General features: G+C 40.4%; 2 long non-coding RNA genes across 2 annotated transcripts; both read right to left on the bottom strand.

Moving 5' to 3' along the window:
* Positions 1-15,430: 15,430 nt before the first annotated feature.
* Positions 15,431-16,808, bottom strand: LOC145954317 (uncharacterized). Its single transcript, XR_014431521.1, has 2 exons — positions 16,671-16,808; positions 15,431-15,638 (listed from the first exon to the last, which is right to left on the bottom strand). It is a non-coding gene; the product is annotated as an uncharacterized LOC145954317 (long non-coding RNA).
* A 5,201-nt stretch (positions 16,809-22,009) lies between these two features.
* On the bottom strand, positions 22,010-23,615 carry LOC145954316 (uncharacterized). The gene is made up of 2 exons (XR_014431520.1): positions 23,250-23,615; positions 22,010-22,217 (listed from the first exon to the last, which is right to left on the bottom strand). It is a non-coding gene; the product is annotated as an uncharacterized LOC145954316 (long non-coding RNA).
* Positions 23,616-24,442: the final 827 nt, after the last annotated feature.

The following is a 24,442-nucleotide window of genomic DNA, read 5'->3' as shown; positions in this document are numbered from 1 at the left end:
CGATTGAATCGACCTGCTCTGATACCACTAAATGTGACACCCTTACTACCCCAACACATATATTGTAATAAATCTTTCAATTACAGTAAAAGGGTTCACATGAGAAACTTCGAACAACCACATTAGCAGAAATATAACACATAACACACAAGAGTTTTTACAAATTGTTTTCAAAATAATATTACAGTACCAAATTCACACGAATATTTCGCTCCTAAAAATCCTTTGCCCCGATGTCACAATATCAGAGCATTTCCCAAAATAAAACTGTTGGCATCCTATATGCCACTTGCAGCCGGATCCTCTCCACCTAAAATATCCACAATTTATACGGTGAGAAAAGAAGATATCTATATGCAAAGTACATCCAAACACACCATGTTAAAATCTCATCATATTTTCTTTATTTAATAAAATATTTACGAGCATGTATCATAATTTATCAATCCATCACAATCCATTTAGATTTTATAATTAACACTATCATTTTTACCTTTCCTCATTCACATCAATATAACAATTGTCTCAACATCTATAATTCATGCCAATTTCACAATTAACACTATGCCAAGACCTCGTCATATCTGACACAAGTGATACAGGTTAATTGCCTCACTCAACCCACACCAGACCAGGGTCATGCCCTCCCTGTAGCATCACTTACCCAGGGGCCATGCCATCCCTAGTCATTTGGTGTGAGGAAACACAATCACATTACAATCAATACAATCTCTTGCAATTAACCCTATGTCAGGGCTGCCATAAACGACATAAGTGGTGTGTGTTAATTGTCTTACTCATCCCACACCATGCTAGGGTCACGCCCTCCCTGTAGCACCACATACCCAGGGGCCGTGCCATCCCTAGTCATCGATGTGAGGCACCACAATCACAATCAAAATCACATTCATACATCCTTTCATCTTATAACTCAAATTCATATCACGTACGCAATTCCATATCACATAGATAACAGATACGCTCAATAAAATAGGGTTTACATACCCCTTAAGCAATTCACATCAATATCATTAATTCTTAACAAGTAATATAACAATAACTTTCATTAATATAATAATCAATAGAATAATTAATATAAACAGTAAAACCCCTCATTATTCCAAAATCTAGCTCACCGCATTTTCCTTACAATTCATTCTTCTTCACAGATCATCATTCCTACACTTAGGCATATTTATAAACCTCAACACAGATAATTTTAATAGAACCAATAATTCTCCAAATCAAATAATTGTAAAATCAATCATAATCCTAAGGAATTCTTCCTCTACCCAATTCCCTCATGTACTATACATATAAATAATCCCCTTTTCCCCCATACCTGAATAGATAGGAACTTGGGCAGAACCTCCTCCTCTCTTTCCTTAAACAGTAACTGGAACTAGGGCAGAACCTCCACTTCTCTCCTTAAACAATAACCGGAACTAGGACAAAATCTCCTCCTCAAGATTCCTCTTTCTCTCCCTCCTCTTTCTCTCTCTCTCTCTCTCTAAAATTTTTCACCCTTCACAGTTATAATTTTTCACCCCCCCATGCCTCCTATTTATAGGCAATCTGGGTTACCCGGAACGGCCCGTACCGATTTCGGAACGGCCCGTTCTGGAACCTTCGAATCTGTGCAAAATTTTCAACTGGAACGGCCCGTTCTAAAATTGGAACGGCCCGTTTCCAAAAAGCAGAACGGCCCGTTCTAAAACCAGAACGGCCCGTTTTCACTCTCAGCAGAACGGCCCGTTCTCCCTCCGGAACGGCCCGTTCTCCTTCCGGAACGGCCCGTTCTGGGCCCGTTCCCAACTTAAAATTTCAGTATCCTTTTATTGCTTGGAATGGCCCGTTCCAACTTTGGAACAACCCGTTCCAAGTTACCCATTTACCCCTCAAACTTTAATAAAACTGCAAAAATGCCATTAATATTTACAAAAATACCCCTAAAACTTAATAAATTTACGAAAAGACTCAATAATAATATTAAAATAATAGGGTGTTACAATTCTCCCCTCCTTTTAAAAATTTCGTCCTCGAAATTACCTGAAGTAAATAAAAATGGATATGACGCTCTCATCTTCTCCTCTAGTTCCCAAGTAGCACTTTCTGGTGTAGCTCCTCCCCAAATAACTTTCACCAAAGGAATTTCTTTACCCCTAAGTTGCTTTACCATTCGATCCTCGACTCTCACAGGGGTTGCTTCCATCGTTAGATTCTCTTTAACCTCAATATGATCCGATTCAATCACATGTGAAGGATCATGGACGTATTTTCGAAGTTGAGAAATATGAAAAACATCATGAAGATTTGACAGATTAGGAGGCAAAGCAATTTGGTAGGCAACATTACCGACTCTTTTTAGAATTTGAAAAGGACCAATAAATCGAGGAGTAAGTTTTCTGGATTTTAATGCCCTCCCAACCCCAGTCCATGGAGTGACTTTTAAGAACACATGGTCACCTTCTTGAAATTCCAAAGCCTTTCTCCTCCTGTCAGCATAATTTTTCTGTCTATTCTGAGCTGTCCTCATCCTTTCTTGTATCAATCTAACCTTTTCAGTGGTTTGTTTCACAATCTCAGGTCCTAAGATGATATCATCACCAGGCTCGCACCAACACAAAGGAGTCCTACACCTCCTACCATACAAGGCTTCATAGGGTGCCATACCTATGCTAGAGTGGTAACTATTATTATAGGTAAACTCTATCAAAGGTAAAAGACTATCCCAACTTCCCCCTTGGTCCAACACACAGGCTTTAAGCAAATCCTCTAAAGATTGAATAGTCCTCTCAGTCTGACCATCAGTTTGAGGGTGGTAAGCTGAACTAAGTCTCAGTTGGGTTCCCAAAGCTTGTTGTAGGCTCTCCCAAAACCTAGAGGTGAATCTAGGGTCCCTATCTGAAACTATGCTAGATGGTATCCCATGTAATCTCACAATCTCATCAATATACAATCTAGCCAATTTTTCTAGAGAATACTTAATGTTAATAGGTAAGAAATGTGCACTCTTAGTCAACCTATCAACTATAACCCAAATGGAATCATGTCCTCTCCTAGTCCTAGGCAAAGCAACTACAAAATCCATGGAAATGCTATCCCATTTCCACTCGGGTATACTCAAAGGCTGAAGTAGTCCTGAAGGTTTTTGATGCTCTATTTTAGCCTTCTGACACACTAAACAGGCACTCACAAATTCAGCTATATCTTTCTTCATCCTAGGCCACCAGAATATCTTCCTAAGGTCATGATACATCTTAGTTGCTCCTGGGTGAAAACTAAGCTTGCTCCTATGACCTTCCTCTAGGATCAATCGTCTAAGCGTAGGATCACTAGGCACACATACTCGGTCTTTAAATCTTACCACTCCATCTACACCCAAGGTAAATTCTCCTTCAATCCCTTGCCCTATAGCATCACGTCTAGCTACTAGAAATGAATCCACTATTTGTGCTTCTCCAATTTCCTTCAACAGCTCACTAGTCACCCGAGTCATACCTAGTCTCACACTACTATGAGTCACCTCACAAGTCAGACTTAAGTCTCTAAATTGTGCCAAAAGATCCATCTCCCTAATCATAAGAGAAGACAACTGCAAAGATTTCCTACTCAAAGCATCAGCTACCACATTAGCTTTTCCTGGATGATAACTAAGATCAAAATCATAGTCCTTAAGGAACTCCAACCATCTCCTTTGCCTCATATTTAATTCCTTTTGATCAAACAAATACCTAAGACTCTTATGATCACTAAACACTTCAAATTTTGAACCATACAAATAATGTCTCCAAATCTTAAGTGTGAACACCACTGCTGCTAATTCAAGATCATGGGTGGGGTAATTCCTCTCATGTATTTTTAATTGCCTAGATGCATAAGATACGACCTTTCCTTCTTGCATTAACACTCCACCCAAACCCATCTTAGAAGCGTCACAATAAATCACAAAAGTCTTGCTAAGATCAGGCAATACTAAAACAGGTGCACTAGTCAATTTTTCCTTAAGGGCTCGGAAACTATCCTCACATTTACTATCCCATACAAACATAACTCCTTTCCTAGTCAAACTTGTCAAGGGTAATGCTAACTTAGAGAATCCTTCTATGAATCTTCTATAGTATCCAGCCAATCCAAGGAAACTCCTAATCTCACTAACTGACTTAGGTGTCTCCCTGTCGCCACCGGCCCGAAACGGGCTTTCGGCATTCGCGAAGGATGGTTGGACTCGTTTATTTGTTTTAAAAATGTGGATTGCTAGAATGACTTATTCTCAAACTGAGACCTCGTCAAACGAGCAATTTTATTAAAAGGCTCACCAATCCATATTAATCCCAAGCGGGACCCTCCATGGATTAGTGGTTTTCGCAGAAGGAGGGTTCGTGGAGTCGCCACCAATGTTTTACTCAAAACATTGGAAAAAGGGATAAGGCAATTGATTTTATAAATCAACTTTGGCCATTACAACCAGAGTCGGGTAAGGGAGTCGGTTACGCGTGGGGAAGGTGTTAGCACCCCACGGCGCCCCTTTCGGGTTCCCTATGACAGATTATTTTTAAAAGAACAGTATAAAATTACTAAATTACCCCTATTTATTATAAGCGATTATAAATTAACTATCTACATGATGACAGTTTAAATATGCACACAGAAAGCAGTAAAAGGAAGGATTTAAGAAGAAACCTCTTGAAGCGTGCTTTTATATATTGAGTAAAACTGGGAAGCTTTTTGGCGTTCCCTCGCTCTACAAGCTCGCTCGCTCTCTCCTATAAAATTTTGACTATGGAAATCCGGAGGATTTCCCTTCGACTAGGTTCGAATCTCCAAGCTAAGTGCTCGGAATTCCAGAACTTCGTCGGATCGACTCCCAGAGAGATTTCTAGGGCAGAACACTGCTCAAAAACCCCAGAATACTCAAGGAGGGAGTCAAAACTGAGTGTGAAAGTGTGGTAGGACGTCCAAATGGCCTCCTATTTATAGGAATGGGCCTCAATACGGCCTACAGGGGCAATACGGCCGTATTGAAATTTTTGAACTTCAATACGGTCGTATTGAAGTTCAATACGGCCGTATTGAAGTTCAGAAATTTCAATACGGCCGTATTGAATTCAATACGGCTGTATTGAAGCTTCAATACGGCCGTATTGATTTCAGTACGGCCGTATTGAAGTTTCAGAAACTTCAATACGCCGTATTGAGTTCACTGTGGCCATATTGAAGCTTCAATACGGCCGTATTGGGGTTCAGTACGGCCGTATTGGGCTTTTTCCCTCCACTTCTTTATTTTGAGCTATTCTAAGACCTCTAGACCTACAGAGAACCCTCCTAGGGCCTTCGAGGAGTCCTTCTGGCTGATTATCCTTCAGTCTTCGAGAGTCTTCAAGCTTTATTTCCGACCCGGACAATTTTAGGGGTCTACAGCTGCCCCCCCCTTTACTTAGTCAAACGGTCTTTTGGTGTACCGGCTGACAAGTAAAGGAGTTGACCCAATTGTCCGGGTGATGTGCCGACCTTCTGACTTGTAATGTCTTCCGGTGGAAAATTGTTGAGTAGCCTCTCCAGGTTGTTGCATACCTTGGCGCTTCTGACAACCTCGGTAGCTAAGTTTAACACCAACGTGCCTCTGACGACGCTGATGGCTGAGTATTGTCTCTCCAGACCTTGAGTATTGTCTCTCCAGACCTCGAGTACTGTCTCTCCAGACTTTGTTTGAGTATTGTCTCTCCAGACTTTATTTGAGTATCGTCTCTCCAGACTCTGAGTACTGTCTCTCCAGACTTCGAGTACTGTCTCTCCAGACTTCGAGTACTGTCTCTCCAGACTTTGTTTGAGTACTGTCTCTCCAGACCTTGTTTGAGTATTGTCTCTCCAGACTTTGTTTGAGTATTGTCTCTCCAGACTTTATTTGAGTATCGTCTCTCCAGACTCTGAGTACTGTCTCTCCAGACTTCGAGTACTGTCTCTCCAGACTTCGAGTACTGTCTCTCCAGACTTTGTTTGAGTACTGTCTCTCCAGACCTTGTTTGAGTATTGTCTCTCCAGACCTTGTTTGAGTATTGTCTCTCCAGACCTTGTTTGAGTATTGTCTCTCCAGACCTTGTTTGAGTACCGTCTCTCCAGACTTCGTTTGAGTATCGTCTCTCCAGACTTTGCCTCTCAAAGATGAGGTAGTTGAGTATAGTTTGTCTCCACAGTCCACAATGCTGCTTCGACGGTTTGTTTTTCTGATTTTGTGCCGCTGAGGGCTGGATAACGCAGGGATCCGTCTAGGGGATGTGCAGTCATTCATAGGTTCTTGTGTCCCAACTTGCATTGCTTAGTTGGTACCCATGGGAATTTTTGACTCCTTGGGGTGTAGACACAGATGCTCTCTGAGTTGAGCGATGCCTTATGTTTGGCTGACGTCCTTTTGACGTGAGTGGAGTATCCCGGTTATCCTTATTCGGGTGTCTCTCTTTGATTTTCTGATTGTGTTGCCTCTGTGTAGGCTGTTATCCACTGGGGGATTTTGTCGTTGATTTTGATTAGCCTCTTCTGTTAGGCGTATCGGCTTGACGTTCGATGTTTGGCTAAGAGCCGGATTCCACTTGGGGAATACTTATTGATATTTTTGATTTTCTTCTCCTTTTTGCAGGGATGCCTCTTGAGTAGGCGATTGGGGATTTGGGGATCTTATTGTGTCCCAGAGTATTATTTAGGAAGCCTCTACAGGCTTAGCCTCGCTCAGTGCTTTGAGTCGGAGAGCTATCTTCCACCGAGGAAGTGTTAAGTCCTTTGACTTGTATATACTGTTTGGATGATCGCACTTCCATTGGGGATTGCGTCGATTTTGCTTTGATAGCTCTCGCTGGGGATTTTTCCGTGAGCTTGAGCTGAGGTTCCCTCTGGGGAGTATTATTTCTGCGAGCCTCTCCAGGCTCAGTTATTCTGCATACTGTGGAGGATATGGAGTATTATTTTGGTAAGCCTCTCCAGGCTTAGTTATTTGGTACAGCTTGTTTGTTGGATTTTCTATATCCTTGCCTTTTTTATGTTCGGCTTTTTCTGTATTTTGCCTTTTCTTCTGATTTTGGCTTTTTCTGTATTTTGCCTTTTTTATGTTTTTGGCTTTTGCTGTACAGAAATTAAGAGTGTTAAAGAAATTAGATTTATGAGAGAGTATTATTTCGGCAAGCCTCTCCAGGCTCAGTTATTTTGTAGGAGTATTATTTCGGCAAGCCTCTCCAGGCTCAATTATTCTGTGGGAGTATTGTTTCGGCAAGCCTCTCCAGGCTTCAATTATTCTGTACGAGTATTATTTCGGCAAGCCTCTCCAGGCTCAATTATTCTGAGAGTATTATTTCGGCGAGCCTCTCCAGGCTCAGTTATTCTGAGAGTATTATTTCGGCGAGCCTCTCCAGGCTCAGTTATTTTGAGAGAGTATTATTTCGGCGAGCCTCTCCAGGCTCAGTTATTTTGAGAGTATTCTTTCGGCAAGCCTCTCCAGGCTCAGTTATTCTGTATGATGCTGTTGATTTTCTGAATCTTTGTATTTTGCTTGCTGCTGTCATACACAAGCAATTTTCTATTTTTCTATTTTATGCGGTTGCCTCATGATAAGGTCTTTGAATGTGCAACTAATGTGTGTGTGATGCACAAATGCAATACAATTTTTACTTTTGTTCATTTATTTAGAAAAGTGAGTGGCTCTCCCTATCCCCTTCTTCTTGGAGGACTTTCTGTCATTGACGCGAGGGAGTATTTTTGTGAGCCTTTATGCAGGAGATTATGGATTTTACAGGAACCCCTCCAATTTTCTTTTATTGACCGATTATTAATGGAATTTCGTACAATTTTATGAAAAACCAATTCAGAGGCATAATCACATGGTCAAGAAAGAAAAGAAACAAATGGATATTTTTATTGATATTCACAAGTGTTTTTACAGAAAGATATACAGAAGGAAATTTCTGAAGAATGGCTGGCCAGGGTAGGCTATATACATTGGGCTTAACAATTATATCTGTAATTGTTGTTCTTTACGTTCCCCTAATTGCTTCGGCCTGAGCCAGGAGTGTAGATGCTGCAAGATGCTTGCTTCTAGAAGATAATCACTTGAACCGCCTTTCGGTTTTCGGTTTAAGCGATCGTTGCTTGCTTTGCTTTTACATCTTATTCTTTTGCCCCTAACTTTTGCCTAGGACGTATCCTAGCGGGGATAATTTTGCCGTTGTTTTGCCTAGTACCCTTGTACTGGCGGGCTTTTTATTTTGCCCTAACTTTTGCCTAGGACGCCCTTTTTGGGTTTTCATCCTAGCGGGCCTATGCAAGCAACGTCTTCAAGCATAGTACTTCTTTACCACGTCAGTGTTGACTAAGTATCGAAGTTCTTCTCCATCCATGTTTGTGAGGATCAATGCTCCTCCTGAGAAGGCTCGTTTTCCCACGTATGGTCCTCCGTGATTTGGGGCATACTTTCCGATTTTGTCCTTTTGAGTTGGTAGTAATTTCTTCATTACCAACTCTCCCTCATGGTAGACTCGAGGGTGGACTTTCTTGTCAAAAGCCTTTTTGATCTTCCTCTGATAGGCTTGACCATGGCATATGGCGTTCAGCCGTTTCTTTTTGATAGGGTTCAACTGGTCATATTGGCTTTGAACCCATTCTGCCTCGGAAAGTTTTGTTTCCATGATTACCCTTAGATAGAATATCTCGACTTCGATGGGTAGAACTGCCTCCACCCCATAAACGAGTGAGAATGGAGTAGCTCCTGTAAATGGACGTACTGAAGTCCTATAGCCATGAGGAGCGAAGGGTAACATCTCGTGTCAGTCTTTAAATGAGACAACCGTCTTTTGCACTATTTTTTTTGATGTTCTTATTGGTTGCCTCGACTGCCCCATTCATCTTTGGCCGATATGGGGAAGAGTTGTGGTGTTGGATCTTGAATTCTTGGCACAGTTCTTCCACCATTTTGTTGTTCAGATTAGATCCATTATCAGTGATGATTTATTTCTCCATGCTTCCACTAGATTATTCTAAAATCTTTTGGGACAAGAGAGAAAAGAAGGGAAAGATATTTTTGTTTTGAAGTTTGTATTTTAGAGGGGATTATTTTTCAAAAATGGTTTTTGTAAGAACGGATGGCCAAGGTAGGCTTATGTGTTTAGGCTTGCTTGATTAAACACTTATGAAGTTAAGAAAATCCTTGTTTATTGACGTTGTGATTTTGACAACTTGGATAGCTGCTCTTGAACCTTTCTTTTTGAATTCGGTTCATGTTACCATCATGGATTTCTTTTGTTTTTTGATTGTCCTTATTTTTGCCTAAAACACCCTTTTGTGGCGTTTTAGCGGACCTTTGTTTTTGTTTATTATTGTAACCCTAACTTTTGCCTAGGTCACCCTTTTGTGGGATTCCTAGCGGGTCTTTTTATCTTTAGGATTTCTTTATCCATGATGGCACTTATTGAGGCCAAGAAAAGGTGCTCCAAGTTGACACACACACTTCCACATAAAAATGATGTGGGTTTATTATTATTAAGATGATTTTAACCTCATTCATGTTTATTCAAACAGGGTTAAAAAAATGTGGTTTAGAATTTTATTATAAGCAAGAAAAGAAGCAATGAGAAAGAATGATTTTATTATAATCATAGTGGAAACATGTGTCCTTATTTTATCACTGATATGGGTCCCAATGTTAGCCTCTTTTATCTTTCGACCATGCCCCAAATTCACGGTCTCGAGCTTCTTGATCTAGCAATCTTTGCAGATCCGGAGAAATGGTCTCCTCATCACTGTCCAACTCAACCCTTTCACCTTCGGATCCCGGTCAGAGCGAACAATTACAGACACAATTATTTTATTGGTTCTGTTTAGGTTTAGAATTTATTAATATTGATGAGGAAAGAGAGAAAAGAACAAAAGAGAGAGTGATGTGTGAAATGCCTCTTTATTGATATATGTAAAATGTACAAAAACCCTTATTTACATGAAAAGGTTCTCATGATCTCGGGTACTGATCATGAGTCCCTAAAAGAGAAGAAAAATATGAAGGGGCCCTATTGTGGCTTGCCATTCTCTACTCCTGCTTTGGTAGAGGATTCTTGCTCACGTCGGGCGTTGTCGAATCGAAGGTGACCCACCCAGCATCAATAAGGTTTTGGACCTTGTATTTGAGAGCTCTACAGTTCTCCGTTGAATGCCCCGATGCCCCCGAGTGGTATAGGCATTTATCTTGTGGTTTGTACCACTCGGGATAAGGTGGATCAATCTTCTTTAGTGGAACGTAAGCTAGAAGACGTGCTTCCAATAGCTTCGGCAGGAGGTCGCTATATGTGGTCGGAAGTTTATCAAACTTCTTCACAGGGTTGAATTGCGACTTTCCTGACTTCGAAGTGGAAGAAGATGAGGAAATGGTTATAGCATTGACTCCTCCTTCCCTCTTCTTCCCAAAGGTCTTCTTAGCTTTAAATGATTGGGAAGGTTTAACTAGCTTCCCGCTTTTCAGCTCTTGTTCCACTCTTCCTCCAACATGATGGGACTCATGGTCACTGTGCTCAACCCCTTGTATGTTGTGGTGACGCATGAGTTCCATCATTTGCGCCATTTGCTCTTTGAGCTGTGAGAGCTCGGCTGTAAGCTCCTTATTTCGTTCCTCCAACGCGTCCATTTTCTTGTTGAGCTGAGAGAGCTCGGTTGTGAGCTTCTTATTTTGCTCCCCCAGCGCTTCCATCTTTTTGATTTTCTGCACGCGTGTGAGGACAGAGAGATGACCAGCCACTTTCTAGAATGAATGTTTATTCTAATTAGCTTATTTATGATATGAATACACTCTTGATGTGAGCTTGATAATCTTTCATCTTTGAGGCGCTGCCTTTTTAAGATGAAAGTTTATCATCCTCCCTAGGCTATTATCTCTCCACAACGGAGAATCTCAATAGTCACGGGTCTCTTTCACTCACATCGAGAGGGTATTAGTGAACCTATAAATGATGATGAGGATGCATGAGGTTTTATTGATAATGATGCCTATGCTCCTTACTTTTATTATATTTTCACACGTTGGTCTTTCCTCTCATGTCATGGTTTTTTCATGCATGGGGATTATTTTTAGACCTTATCACGAGGTTATTTATTAATGCACAAACAATTGCACATAAGCATTTACACAAACAATTCACTCATCCACGAACAGTCACGAGCGAATCACGAGGTAGGGGTCTCCTGCAGAAAAGTGCATATTCAAGGAGGATCTAACTGTTCTCACTTGGTCAAAGGCCCCCAAGGTGCCCCCATTATAGGGACCCAATTCCTCTTGTCGTAGGTCGATGGAAAGCTCCAACGCACCGTCGGACTCAAGTTCATGGTTATCACCTTGAGTGATGTTTTCCGACAACGGTCTCATAGGCTCCTATAAACCCATCAACCGGCCGTACTAACATCCACTCCCTATGGATTACCACTCATGCCCCCGGGTATAGAGGGAACTGTTGTGTGCAAAGGTTTGTGTGCAATTTTTATTTCAAACAATTGCGGAAATTTAAACAAACAACAGTTATTTAAAGCCAAATATATAAAGCATGTTATCATACAAGCAAGGGGTAATGAAGTAATTTTAACTATTATTTGTTAAAAATAATCTGTCACTAAATGGGACTGACTCTCAAGGCTTCCCCAGCGGAGTCGCCATCTGTCGCCACCGGCCCGAAACGGGCTTTCGGCATTCGCGAAGGATGGTTGGACTCGTTTATTTGTTTTAAAAATGTGGATTGCTAGAATGACTTATTCTCAAACTGAGACCTCGTCAAACGAGCAATTTTATTAAAAGGCTCACCAATCCATATTAATCCCAAGCGGGACCCTCCATGGATTAGTGGTTTTCGCAGAAGGAGGGTTCGTGGAGTCGCCACCAATGTTTTACTCAAAACATTGGAAAAAGGGATAAGGCAATTGATTTTATAAATCAACTTTGGCCATTACAACCAGAGTCGGGTAAGGGAGTCGGTTACGCGTGGGGAAGGTGTTAGCACCCCACGGCGCCCCTTTCGGGTTCCCTATGACAGATTATTTTTAAAAGAACAGTATAAAATTACTAAATTACCCCTATTTATTATAAGCGATTATAAATTAACTATCTACATGATGACAGTTTAAATATGCACACAGAAAGCAGTAAAAGGAAGGATTTAAGAAGAAACCTCTTGAAGCGTGCTTTTATATATTGAGTAAAACTGGGAAGCTTTTTGGCGTTCCCTCGCTCTACAAGCTCGCTCGCTCTCTCCTATAAAATTTTGACTATGGAAATCCGGAGGATTTCCCTTCGACTAGGTTCGAATCTCCAAGCTAAGTGCTCGGAATTCCAGAACTTCGTCGGATCGACTCCCAGAGAGATTTCTAGGGCAGAACACTGCTCAAAAACCCCAGAATACTCAAGGAGGGAGTCAAAACTGAGTGTGAAAGTGTGGTAGGACGTCCAAATGGCCTCCTATTTATAGGAATGGGCCTCAATACGGCCTACAGGGGCAATACGGCCGTATTGAAATTTTTGAACTTCAATACGGTCGTATTGAAGTTCAATACGGCCGTATTGAAGTTCAGAAATTTCAATACGGCCGTATTGAATTCAATACGGCTGTATTGAAGCTTCAATACGGCCGTATTGATTTCAGTACGGCCGTATTGAAGTTTCAGAAACTTCAATACGCCGTATTGAGTTCACTGTGGCCATATTGAAGCTTCAATACGGCCGTATTGGGGTTCAGTACGGCCGTATTGGGCTTTTTCCCTCCACTTCTTTATTTTGAGCTATTCTAAGACCTCTAGACCTACAGAGAACCCTCCTAGGGCCTTCGAGGAGTCCTTCTGGCTGATTATCCTTCAGTCTTCGAGAGTCTTCAAGCTTTATTTCCGACCCGGACAATTTTAGGGGTCTACACTCCCAATTAAGCACAGCCTCAACCTTAGATGGATCCACTGCTATTCCCCCACTTGAAATTACATGTCCTAAGAAACTCACCTCCTCAAGCCAAAAATCACACTTAGACAATTTAGCATAAAGTTGTTTCTCCCTGAGGGTTTGTAGTACTACCCTTAAGTGTTCTTCATGCTCCTCTTTAGTCTTAGAATAAACTAGTATGTCATCTATGAAGACAACTACAAATTTATCCAAGTACGGATGAAGAATCCGGTTCATGTAATCCATAAAAATTGCAGGAGCATTCGTCACACCAAAAGGCATTACTAGATACTCATAGTGTCCATAACGGGTCCTAAATGCTGTCTTAGGTACATCTTCACTCTTAACTCTAATCTGATGGTACCCTGATCTAAGATCGATTTTACTAAACACACAAGCACCTACCAACTGATCCATAAGATCATCTATCCTAGGCAACGAATATTTGTTCTTAATGGTCACCTTGTTCAACTGGCGATAATCTACACACAACCGCATACTACCATCCTTCTTTTTGACTAGAAGTACGGGTGCTCCCCAAGGTGATACACTAGGCCTCACAAACCCCTTTTTCAACAAGTCTTCTATTTGTTTCTTTAGTTCCACTAACTCTATGGGTGACATCCTGTAAGGTGCAATAGAGATAGGTCCTGTTCCTGGAACTAAATCTATGGAAAATTCTACTTCTCTTCTGGGTGGTAAGCTAGACACATCAGAAAAGACATCCGAAAAGTCACACACAACAGGCAGTTCATTTACCAAAACATTTTTCTCGGAATTCAGAGAAGCTAACAACATGTACACTTGGGCATCTTCTTGCAAAGATACCTTAACTTGGTTGGCAGTCAAATAATCCTTACTCACTTTTTCAACAGACTCCCCAAAAATAATAGATTTACTAGCACAATTCAAAAGGACATGATTGGAAGATAACCAGTCCATACCCAAAATAACATCTAGTTGACTTAGAGGTAAACAAATTAAGTCAACCATGAAATCTCTACCTTCAATAGTCAGAGGACACTTTGAACAGACATCAGAAGTGATTACCGATTCACTAGTGGGTGTTTCGACAATTAACTCAAAAGACAAGGAAGAGACAGGTAATTTTAGTTTAGACACACACGCATGTGATATGAAAGAGTGAGTCGCACCAGAATCATATAAAACGGTTAAAGGAGTTCCATTAATGAAACACATACCCTGAATTAAGTCTTCGGATTGAGTAGCTTCAGCACCACTCAAAGCAAATACTCTTCCTGTGGTTCGAGGTTTGCTAGCGCTCCCTCCAGCCTCTGTTATTTCTTTCCTACTCTGAGGGCATTCACTAGCTTTATGTCCCTCTGCTTTACATTTGAAGCATATCATTATCCTTTGCATCCGACAATCAACTGCCCTATGTCCTGGCTTTCCACATTTAAAACAGTTTTTGTGTGGAACAAAACCCACACTTCCCCTTCCAGAAGTTTGGCTAACCGTTGGAACTTGGCTTCTTTGTTGCGTAGAACCTTGATGATTCACCTTAGAACTTGAGTCCCCTGCAAACTTGGTATAAGGTTTATTCTTATTAGCTGAACCAAACTTAGTATTTCTCATCGGTCCTCCACTCTTATAATGAGTTACCCTAGCTCGGTTGTCCTCATCAAATACTCTGCACTTGTTTACCAATTCATGGTAGTGAGTAATCCCTTGATAATTGAACACTTGTTTGATCTCAGGGCGAAGACCGCTCACAAACTTCACGCATTTGTCCTCCTCATTGTCTACACCATCATACATAGGGCAGAATCTAACCAAGTCTTCAAATTTAGTCACGTATTCAGCCACAGAATTCTCTCCTTGTTTCAATTCAAGGAATTCCACCTGTTTCTTATGTCTCACATCTCGGGGAAAATATTTCTCCAAGAACAGCCGCTTGAAGTTATCCCAGTTTACTTGAGTTCCCGCAGCCATCATTCTTTGCAAAGCACCTTGCCACCAGATGCCAGCCTCTCCAGAAAGCATAAAAACGGCCAAAGTTACTTTCTGTATCAAAGGACATCCCATAGCTTGGAATATCTTTTCAATTTCAAAAATCCAATCAGCAGCTCCATCAGGATTATAGCCTCCACGAAAGCTTGGCGGATTATTTCGCTGAAATCTCTCTAGCCAATCTATCTCTGGTCGTTGGTTCAGATTACCAATAGCCTGAGCCATCGCTTGCAGAGCATCAGCGATTGCACGATCGTTTCTACCTCCTGCCATTGTTTTTCTGTCCTCCCAGAAAAGTTAACAATCATACTCTAAAACAACAAATTTAATCAATCGTCGTTATATCAATAAATTCAACAATCAATTTACTACACCATTCATCTACCAAACAAGCATAGCAGACTCATAACTTACGGCCGATTGAATCGACCTGCTCTGATACCACTAAATGTGACACCCTTACTACCCCAACACATATATTGTAATAAATCTTTCAATTACAGTAAAAGGGTTCACATGAGAAACTTCGAACAACCACATTAGCAGAAATATAACACATAACACACAAGAGTTTTTACAAATTGTTTTCAAAATAATATTACAGTACCAAATTCACACGAATATTTCGCTCCTAAAAATCCTTTGCCCCGATGTCACAATATCAGAGCATTTCCCAAAATAAAACTGTTGGCATCCTATATGCCACTTGCAGCCGGATCCTCTCCACCTAAAATATCCACAATTTATACGGTGAGAAAAGAAGATATCTATATGCAAAGTACATCCAAACACACCATGTTAAAATCTCATCATATTTTCTTTATTTAATAAAATATTTACGAGCATGTATCATAATTTATCAATCCATCACAATCCATTTAGATTTTATAATTAACACTATCATTTTTACCTTTCCTCATTCACATCAATATAACAATTGTCTCAACATCTATAATTCATGCCAATTTCACAATTAACACTATGCCAAGACCTCGTCATATCTGACACAAGTGATACAGGTTAATTGCCTCACTCAACCCACACCAGACCAGGGTCATGCCCTCCCTGTAGCATCACTTACCCAGGGGCCATGCCATCCCTAGTCATTTGGTGTGAGGAAACACAATCACATTACAATCAATACAATCTCTTGCAATTAACCCTATGTCAGGGCTGCCATAAACGACATAAGTGGTGTGTGTTAATTGTCTTACTCATCCCACACCATGCTAGGGTCACGCCCTCCCTGTAGCACCACATACCCAGGGGCCGTGCCATCCCTAGTCATCGATGTGAGGCACCACAATCACAATCAAAATCACATTCATACATCCTTTCATCTTATAACTCAAATTCATATCACGTACGCAATTCCATATCACATAGATAACAGATAAGCTCAATAAAATAGGGTTTACATACCCCTTAAGCAATTCACATCAATATCATTAATTCTTAACAAGTAATATAACAATAACTTTCATTAATATAATAATCAATAGAATAATTAATATAAACAGTAAAACCCCTCATTATTCCAAAATCTAGCTCACCGCATTTTCCTTACAATTCATTCTTCTTCACAGATCATCATTCCTACACTTAGGCATATTTATAAACCTCAACACAGATAATTTTAATAGAACCAATAATTCTCCAAATCAAATAATTGTAAAATCAATCATAATCCTAAGGAATTCTTCCTCTACCCAATTCCCTCATGTACTATACATATAAATAATCCCATTTTCCCCCGTACCTGAATAGATAGGAACTTGGGCAGAACCTCCTCCTCTCTTTCCTTAAACAGTAACTGGAACTAGGGCAGAACCTCCACTTCTCTCCTTAAACAATAACCGGAACTAGGACAGAATCTCCTCCTCAAGATTCCTCTTTCTCTCCCTCCTCTTTCTCTCTCTCTCTCTCTCTAAAATTTTTCACCCTTCACAGTTATAATTTTTCACCCCCCATGCCTCCTATTTATAGGCAATCTGGGTTACCCGGAACGGCCCGTACCGATTTCGGAACGGCCCGTTCTGGAACCTTCGAATCTGTGCAAAATTTTCAACTGGAACGGCCCGTTCTAAAATTGGAACGGCCCGTTTCCAAAAAGCAGAACGGCCCGTTCTAAAACCAGAACGGCCCGTTTTCACTCTCAGCAGAACGGCCCGTTCTCCCTCCGGAATGGCCCGTTCTCCTTCCGGAACGGCCCGTTCTGGGCCCGTTCCGAACTTAAAATTTCAGTATCCTTTTATTGCTTGGAACGGCCCGTTCCAACTTTGGAACAACCCGTTCCAAGTTACCCATTTACCCCTCAAACTTTAATAAAACTGCAAAAATGCCATTAATATTTACAAAAATACCCCTAAAACTTTATAAATTTACGAAAAGACTCAATAATAATATTAAAATAATAGGGTGTTACAATTCTCCCCTCCTTTTAAAAATTTCGTCCTCGAAATTACCTGAAGTAAATAAAAATGGATATGACGCTCTCATCTTCTCCTCTAGTTCCCAAGTAGCACTTTCTGGTGTAGCTCCTCCCCAAATAACTTTCACCAAAGGAATTTCTTTACCCCTAAGTTGCTTTACCATTCGATCCTCGACTCTCACAGGGGTTGCTTCCATCGTTAGATTCTCTTTAACCTCAATATGATCCGATTCAATCACATGTGAAGGATCATGGACGTATTTTCGAAGTTGAGAAATATGAAAAACATCATGAAGATTTGACAGATTAGGAGGCAAAGCAATTTGGTAGGCAACATTACCGACTCTTTTTAGAATTTGAAAAGGACCAATAAATCGAGGAGTAAGTTTTCTGGATTTTAATGCCCTCCCAACCCCAGTCCATGGAGTGACTTTTAAGAACACATGGTCACCTTCTTGAAATTCCAAAGCCTTTCTCCTCCTGTCAGCATAATTTTTCTGTCTATTCTGAGCTGTCCTCATCCTTTCTTGTATCAATCTAACCTTTTCAGTGGTTTGTTTCACAATCTCAGGTCCTAAGATGATATCATCACCAGGCTCGCACCAACACAAAGGAGTCCTACACCTCCTACCATACAAGGCTTCATAGGGTGCCATACCTATGCTAGAGTGGTAACTATTATTATAGGTAAACTCTATCAAAGGTAAAAGACTATCCCAACTTCCCCCTTGGTCCAACACACAGGCTTTAAGCAAATCCTCTAAAGATTGAATAGTCCTCTCAGTCTGACCATCAGTTTGAGGGTGGTAAGCTGAACTAAGTCTCAGTTGGGTTCCCAAAGCTTGTTGTAGGCTCTCCCAAAACCTAGAGGTGAATCTAGGGTCCCTATCTGAAACTATGCTAGATGGTATCCCATGTAATCTCACAATCTCATCAATATACAATCTAGCCAATTTTTCTAGAGAATACTTAATGTTAATAGGTAAGAAATGTGCACTCTTAGTCAACCTATCAACTATAACCCAAATGGAATCATGTCCTCTCCTAGTCCTAGGCAAAGCAACTACAAAATCCATGGAAATGCTATCCCATTTCCACTCGGGTATACTCAAAGGCTGAAGTAGTCCTGAAGGTTTTTGATGCTCTATTTTAGCCTTCTGACACACTAAACAGGCACTCACAAATTCAGCTATATCTTTCTTCATCCTAGGCCACCAGAATATCTTCCTAAGGTCATGATACATCTTAGTTGCTCCTGGGTGAAAACTAAGCTTGCTCCTATGACCTTCCTCTAGGATCAATCGTCTAAGCGTAGGATCACTAGGCACACATACTCGGTCTTTAAATCTTACCACTCCATCTACACCCAAGGTAAATTCTCCTTCAATCCCTTGCCCTATAGCATCACGTCTAGCTACTAGAAATGAATCCACTATTTGTGCTTCTCCAATTTCCTTCAACAGCTCACTAGTCACCCGAGTCATACCTAGTCTCACACTACTATGAGTCACCTCACAAGTCAGACTTAAGTCTCTAAATTGTGCCAAAAGATCCATCTCCCTAATCATAAGAGAAGACAACTGCAAAGATTTCCTACTCAAAGCATCAGCTACCACATTAGCTTTTCCTGGATGATAACTAAGATCAAAATCATAGTCCTTAAGGAACTCCAACCATCTCCTTTGCCTCATATTTAATTCCTTTTGATCAAACAAATACCTAAGACTCTTATGATCACTAAACACTTCAAATTTTGAACCATACAAATAATGTCTCCAAATCTTAAGTGTGAACACCACTGCTGCTAATTCAAGATCATGGGTGGGGTAATTCCTCTCATGTATTTTTAATTGCCTAGATGCATAAGATACGACCTTTCCTTCTTGCATTAACACTCCACCCAAACCCATCTTAGAAGCGTCACAATAAATCACAAAAGTCTTGCTAAGATCAGGCAATACTAAAACAGGTGCACTAGTCAATTTTTCCTTAAGGGCTCGGAAACTATCCTCACATTTACTATCCCATACAAACATAACTCCTTTCCTAGTCAAACTTGTCAAGGGTAATGCTAACTTAGAGAATCCTTCTATGAATCTTCTATAGTATCCAGCCAATCCAAGGAAACTCCTAATCTCACTAACTGACTTAGGTGTCTCCCAATTAAGCACAGCCTCAACCTTAGATGGATCCACTGCTATTCCCCCACTTGAAATTACATGTCCTAAGAAACTCACCTCCTCAAGCCAAAAATCACACTTAGACAATTTAGCATAAAGTTGTTTCTCCCTGAGGGTTTGTAGTACTACCCTTAAGTGTTCTTCATGCTCCTCTTTAGTCTTAGAATAAACTAGTATGTCATCTATGAAGACAACTACAAATTTATCCAAGTACGGATGAAGAATCCGGTTCATGTAATCCATAAAAATTGCAGGAGCATTCGTCACACCAAAAGGCATTACTAGATACTCATAGTGTCCATAACGGGTCCTAAATGCTGTCTTAGGTACATCTTCACTCTTAACTCTAATCTGATGGTACCCTGATCTAAGATCGATTTTACTAAACACACAAGCACCTACCAACTGATCCATAAGATCATCTATCCTAGGCAACGAATATTTGTTCTTAATGGTCACCTTGTTCAACTGGCGATAATCTACACACAACCGCATACTACCATCCTTCTTTTTGACTAGAAGTACGGGTGCTCCCCAAGGTGATACACTAGGCCTCACAAACCCCTTTTTCAACAAGTCTTCTATTTGTTTCTTTAGTTCCACTAACTCTATGGGTGACATCCTGTAAGGTGCAATAGAGATAGGTCCTGTTCCTGGAACTAAATCTATGGAAAATTCTACTTCTCTTCTGGGTGGTAAGCTAGACACATCAGAAAAGACATCCGAAAAGTCACACACAACAGGCAGTTCATTTACCAAAACATTTTTCTCGGAATTCAGAGAAGCTAACAACATGTACACTTGGGCATCTTCTTGCAAAGATACCTTAACTTGGTTGGCAGTCAAATAATCCTTACTCACTTTTTCAACAGACTCCCCAAAAATAATAGATTTACTAGCACAATTCAAAAGGACATGATTGGAAGATAACCAGTCCATACCCAAAATAACATCTAGTTGACTTAGAGGTAAACAAATTAAGTCAACCATGAAATCTCTACCTTCAATAGTCAGAGGACACTTTGAACAGACATCAGAAGTGATTACCGATTCACTAGTGGGTGTTTCGACAATTAACTCAAAAGACAAGGAAGAGACAGGTAATTTTAGTTTAGACACACACGCATGTGATATGAAAGAGTGAGTCGCACCAGAATCATATAAAACGGTTAAAGGAGTTCCATTAATGAAACACATACCCTGAATTAAGTCTTCGGATTGAGTAGCTTCAGCACCACTCAAAGCAAATACTCTTCCTGTGGTTCGAGGTTTGCTAGCGCTCCCTCCAGCCTCTGTTATTTCTTTCCTACTCTGAGGGCATTCACTAGCTTTATGTCCCTCTGCTTTACATTTGAAGCATATCATTATCCTTTGCATCCGACAATCAACTGCCCTATGTCCTGGCTTTCCACATTTAAAACAGTTTTTGTGTGGAACAAAACCCACACTTCCCCTTCCAGAAGTTTGGCTAACCGTTGGAACTTGGCTTCTTTGTTGCGTAGAACCTTGATGATTCACCTTAGAACTTGAGTCCCCTGCAAACTTGGTATAAGGTTTATTCTTATTAGCTGAACCAAACTTAGTATTTCTCATCGGTCCTCCACTCTTATAATGAGTTACCCTAGCTCGGTTGTCCTCATCAAATACTCTGCACTTGTTTACCAATTCATGGTAGTGAGTAATCCCTTGATAATTGAACACTTGTTTGATCTCAGGGCGAAGACCGCTCACAAACTTCACGCATTTGTCCTCCTCATTGTCTACACCATCATACATAGGGCAGAATCTAACCAAGTCTTCAAATTTAGTCACGTATTCAGCCACAGAATTCTCTCCTTGTTTCAATTCAAGGAATTCCACCTGTTTCTTATGTCTCACATCTCGGGGAAAATATTTCTCCAAGAACAGCCGCTTGAAGTTATCCCAGTTTACTTGAGTTCCCGCAGCCATCATTCTTTGCAAAGCACCTTGCCACCAGATGCCAGCCTCTCCAGAAAGCATAAAAACGGCCAAAGTTACTTTCTGTATCAAAGGACATCCCATAGCTTGGAATATCTTTTCAATTTCAAAAATCCAATCAGCAGCTCCATCAGGATTATAGCCTCCACGAAAGCTTGGCGGATTATTTCGCTGAAATCTCTCTAGCCAATCTATCTCTGGTCGTTGGTTCAGATTACCAATAGCCTGAGCCATCGCTTGCAGAGCATCAGCGATTGCACGATCGTTTCTACCTCCTGCCATTGTTTTTCTGTCCTCCCAGAAAAGTTAACAATCATACTCTAAAACAACAAATTTAATCAATCGTCGTTATATCAATAAATTCAACAATCAATTTACTACACCATTCATCTACCAAACAAGCATAGCAGACTCATAACTTACGGCCGATTGAATCGACCTGCTCTGATACCACTAAATGTGACACCCTTACTACCCCAACACATATATTGTAATAAATCTTTCAATTACAGTAAAAGGGTTCACATGAGAAACTTCGAACAACCACATTAGCAGAAATATAACACATAACACACAAGAGTTTTTACAAATTGTTTTCAAAATAATATTACAGTACCAAATTCACACGAATATTTCGCTCCTAAAAATCCTTTGCCCCGATGTCACAATATCAGAGCATTTCCCAAAATAAAACTGTTGGCATCCTATATGCCACTTGCAGCCGGATCCTCTCCACCTAAAATATCCACAATTTATACGGTGAGAAAAGAAGATATCTATATGCAAAGTACATCCAAACACACCATGTTAAAATCTCATCATATTTTCTTTATTTAATAAAATATTTACGAGCATGTATCATAATTTATCAATCCATCACAATCCATTTAGATTTTATAATTAACACTATCATTTTTACCTTTCCTCATTCACATCAATATAACAATTGTCTCAACATCTATAATTCATGCCAATTTCACAATTAACACTATGCCAAGACCTCGTCATATCTGACACAAGTGATACAGGTTAATTGCCTCACTCAACCCACACCAGACCAGGGTCATGCCCTCCCTGTAGCATCACTTACCCAGGGGCCATGCCATCCCTAGTCATTTGGTGTGAGGAAACACAATCACATTACAATCAATACAATCTCTTGCAATTAACCCTATGTCAGGGCTGCCATAAACGACATAAGTGGTGTGTGTTAATTGTCTTACTCATCCCACACCATGCTAGGGTCACGCCCTCCCTGTAGCACCACATACCCAGGGGCCGTGCCATCCCTAGTCATCGATGTGAGGCACCACAATCACAATCAAAATCACATTCATACATCCTTTCATCTTATAACTCAAATTCATATCACGTACGCAATTCCATATCACATAGATAACAGATAAGCTCAATAAAATAGGGTTTACATACCCCTTAAGCAATTCACATCAATATCATTAATTCTTAACAAGTAATATAACAATAACTTTCATTAATATAATAATCAATAGAATAATTAATATAAACAGTAAAACCCCTCATTATTCCAAAATCTAGCTCACCGCATTTTCCTTACAACTCATTCTTCTTCACAGATCATCATTCCTACACTTAGGCATATTTATAAACCTCAACACAGATAATTTTAATAGAACCAATAATTCTCCAAATCAAATAATTGTAAAATCAATCATAATCCTAAGGAATTCTTCCTCTACCCAATTCCCTCATGTACTATACATATAAATAATCCCCTTTTCCCCCGTACCTGAATAGATAGGAACTTGGGCAGAACCTCCTCCTCTCTTTCCTTAAACAGTAACTGGAACTAGGGCAGAACCTCCACTTCTCTCCTTAAACAATAACCGGAACTAGGACAGAATCTCCTCCTCAAGATTCCTCTTTCTCTCCCTCCTCTTTCTCTCTCTCTCTCTCTCTAAAATTTTTCACCCTTCACAGTTATAATTTTTCACCCCCCCATGCCTCCTATTTATAGGCAATCTGGGTTACCCGGAACGGCCCGTACCGATTTCGGAACGGCCCGTTCTGGAACCTTCGAATCTGTGCAAAATTTTCAACTGGAACGGCCCGTTCTAAAATTGGAACGGCCCGTTTCCAAAAAGCAGAACGGCCCGTTCTAAAACCAGAACGGCCCGTTCTCCCTCCGGAACGGCCCGTTCTCCTTCCGGAACGGCCCGTTCTGGGCCCGTTCCCAACTTAAAATTTCAGTATCCTTTTATTGCTTGGAACGGCCCGTTCCAACTTTGGAACAGCCCGTTCCAAGTTACCCATTTAACCCTCAAACTTTAATAAAACTGCAAAAATGCCATTAATATTTACAAAAATACCCCTAAAACTTAATAAATTTACGAAAAGACTCAATAATAATATTAAAATAATAGGGTGTTACAGAGGTCACGTTACCCCTAACCTAGGGCCGTGCTCACCCCTGACATGTTAACCAAGGTCACGATACCCATGTAACAATCCCGAGCCGTGCTCACCCCTGGTCATAGGTGTGAAGAACCACAATCACATTTCATTCACATTCCGCACAACATCTCATAGTTCCATTCCATACACGTATCAGATAAGTCCAACATAATGAGTTTCATACATCTCAAGCAATTCACATCTAAGTCATCAATTTCATCAAGTAATATAGCAATAACAATCATAAGTTAATATGATAATCAATAGAATTATCAATTTAATATAATTTTAACATAAACAGTAAAACCCTCAATTATTCCAAAACCTAACTCACAGGCACTTTTCTACAGATTCGATCTCCCTCTCAGATCATCATTCTTACAAATTAAATATGTATTTCTAATCCACAATACATACAGAATCTAATGGGATCACCAATTTCTCAAACAGAAATATTCGAATTTTTTCAAAACCTAGCCTACAGGCACTTTTCTATAATTTCGTTCTCTCTCCGAGAGCATCATTTTT

The sequence above is a fragment of the Cajanus cajan genome, chromosome 2 (genome assembly GCF_000230855.2).
Source record: "Cajanus cajan strain Asha chromosome 2, NIPB_CcT2T_4, whole genome shotgun sequence".
NCBI lineage: Eukaryota > Viridiplantae > Streptophyta > Magnoliopsida > Fabales > Fabaceae > Cajanus > Cajanus cajan.
Note: the sequence above shows the minus strand (reverse complement) of the source record. Positions and strands in the feature narration are given on the sequence as shown.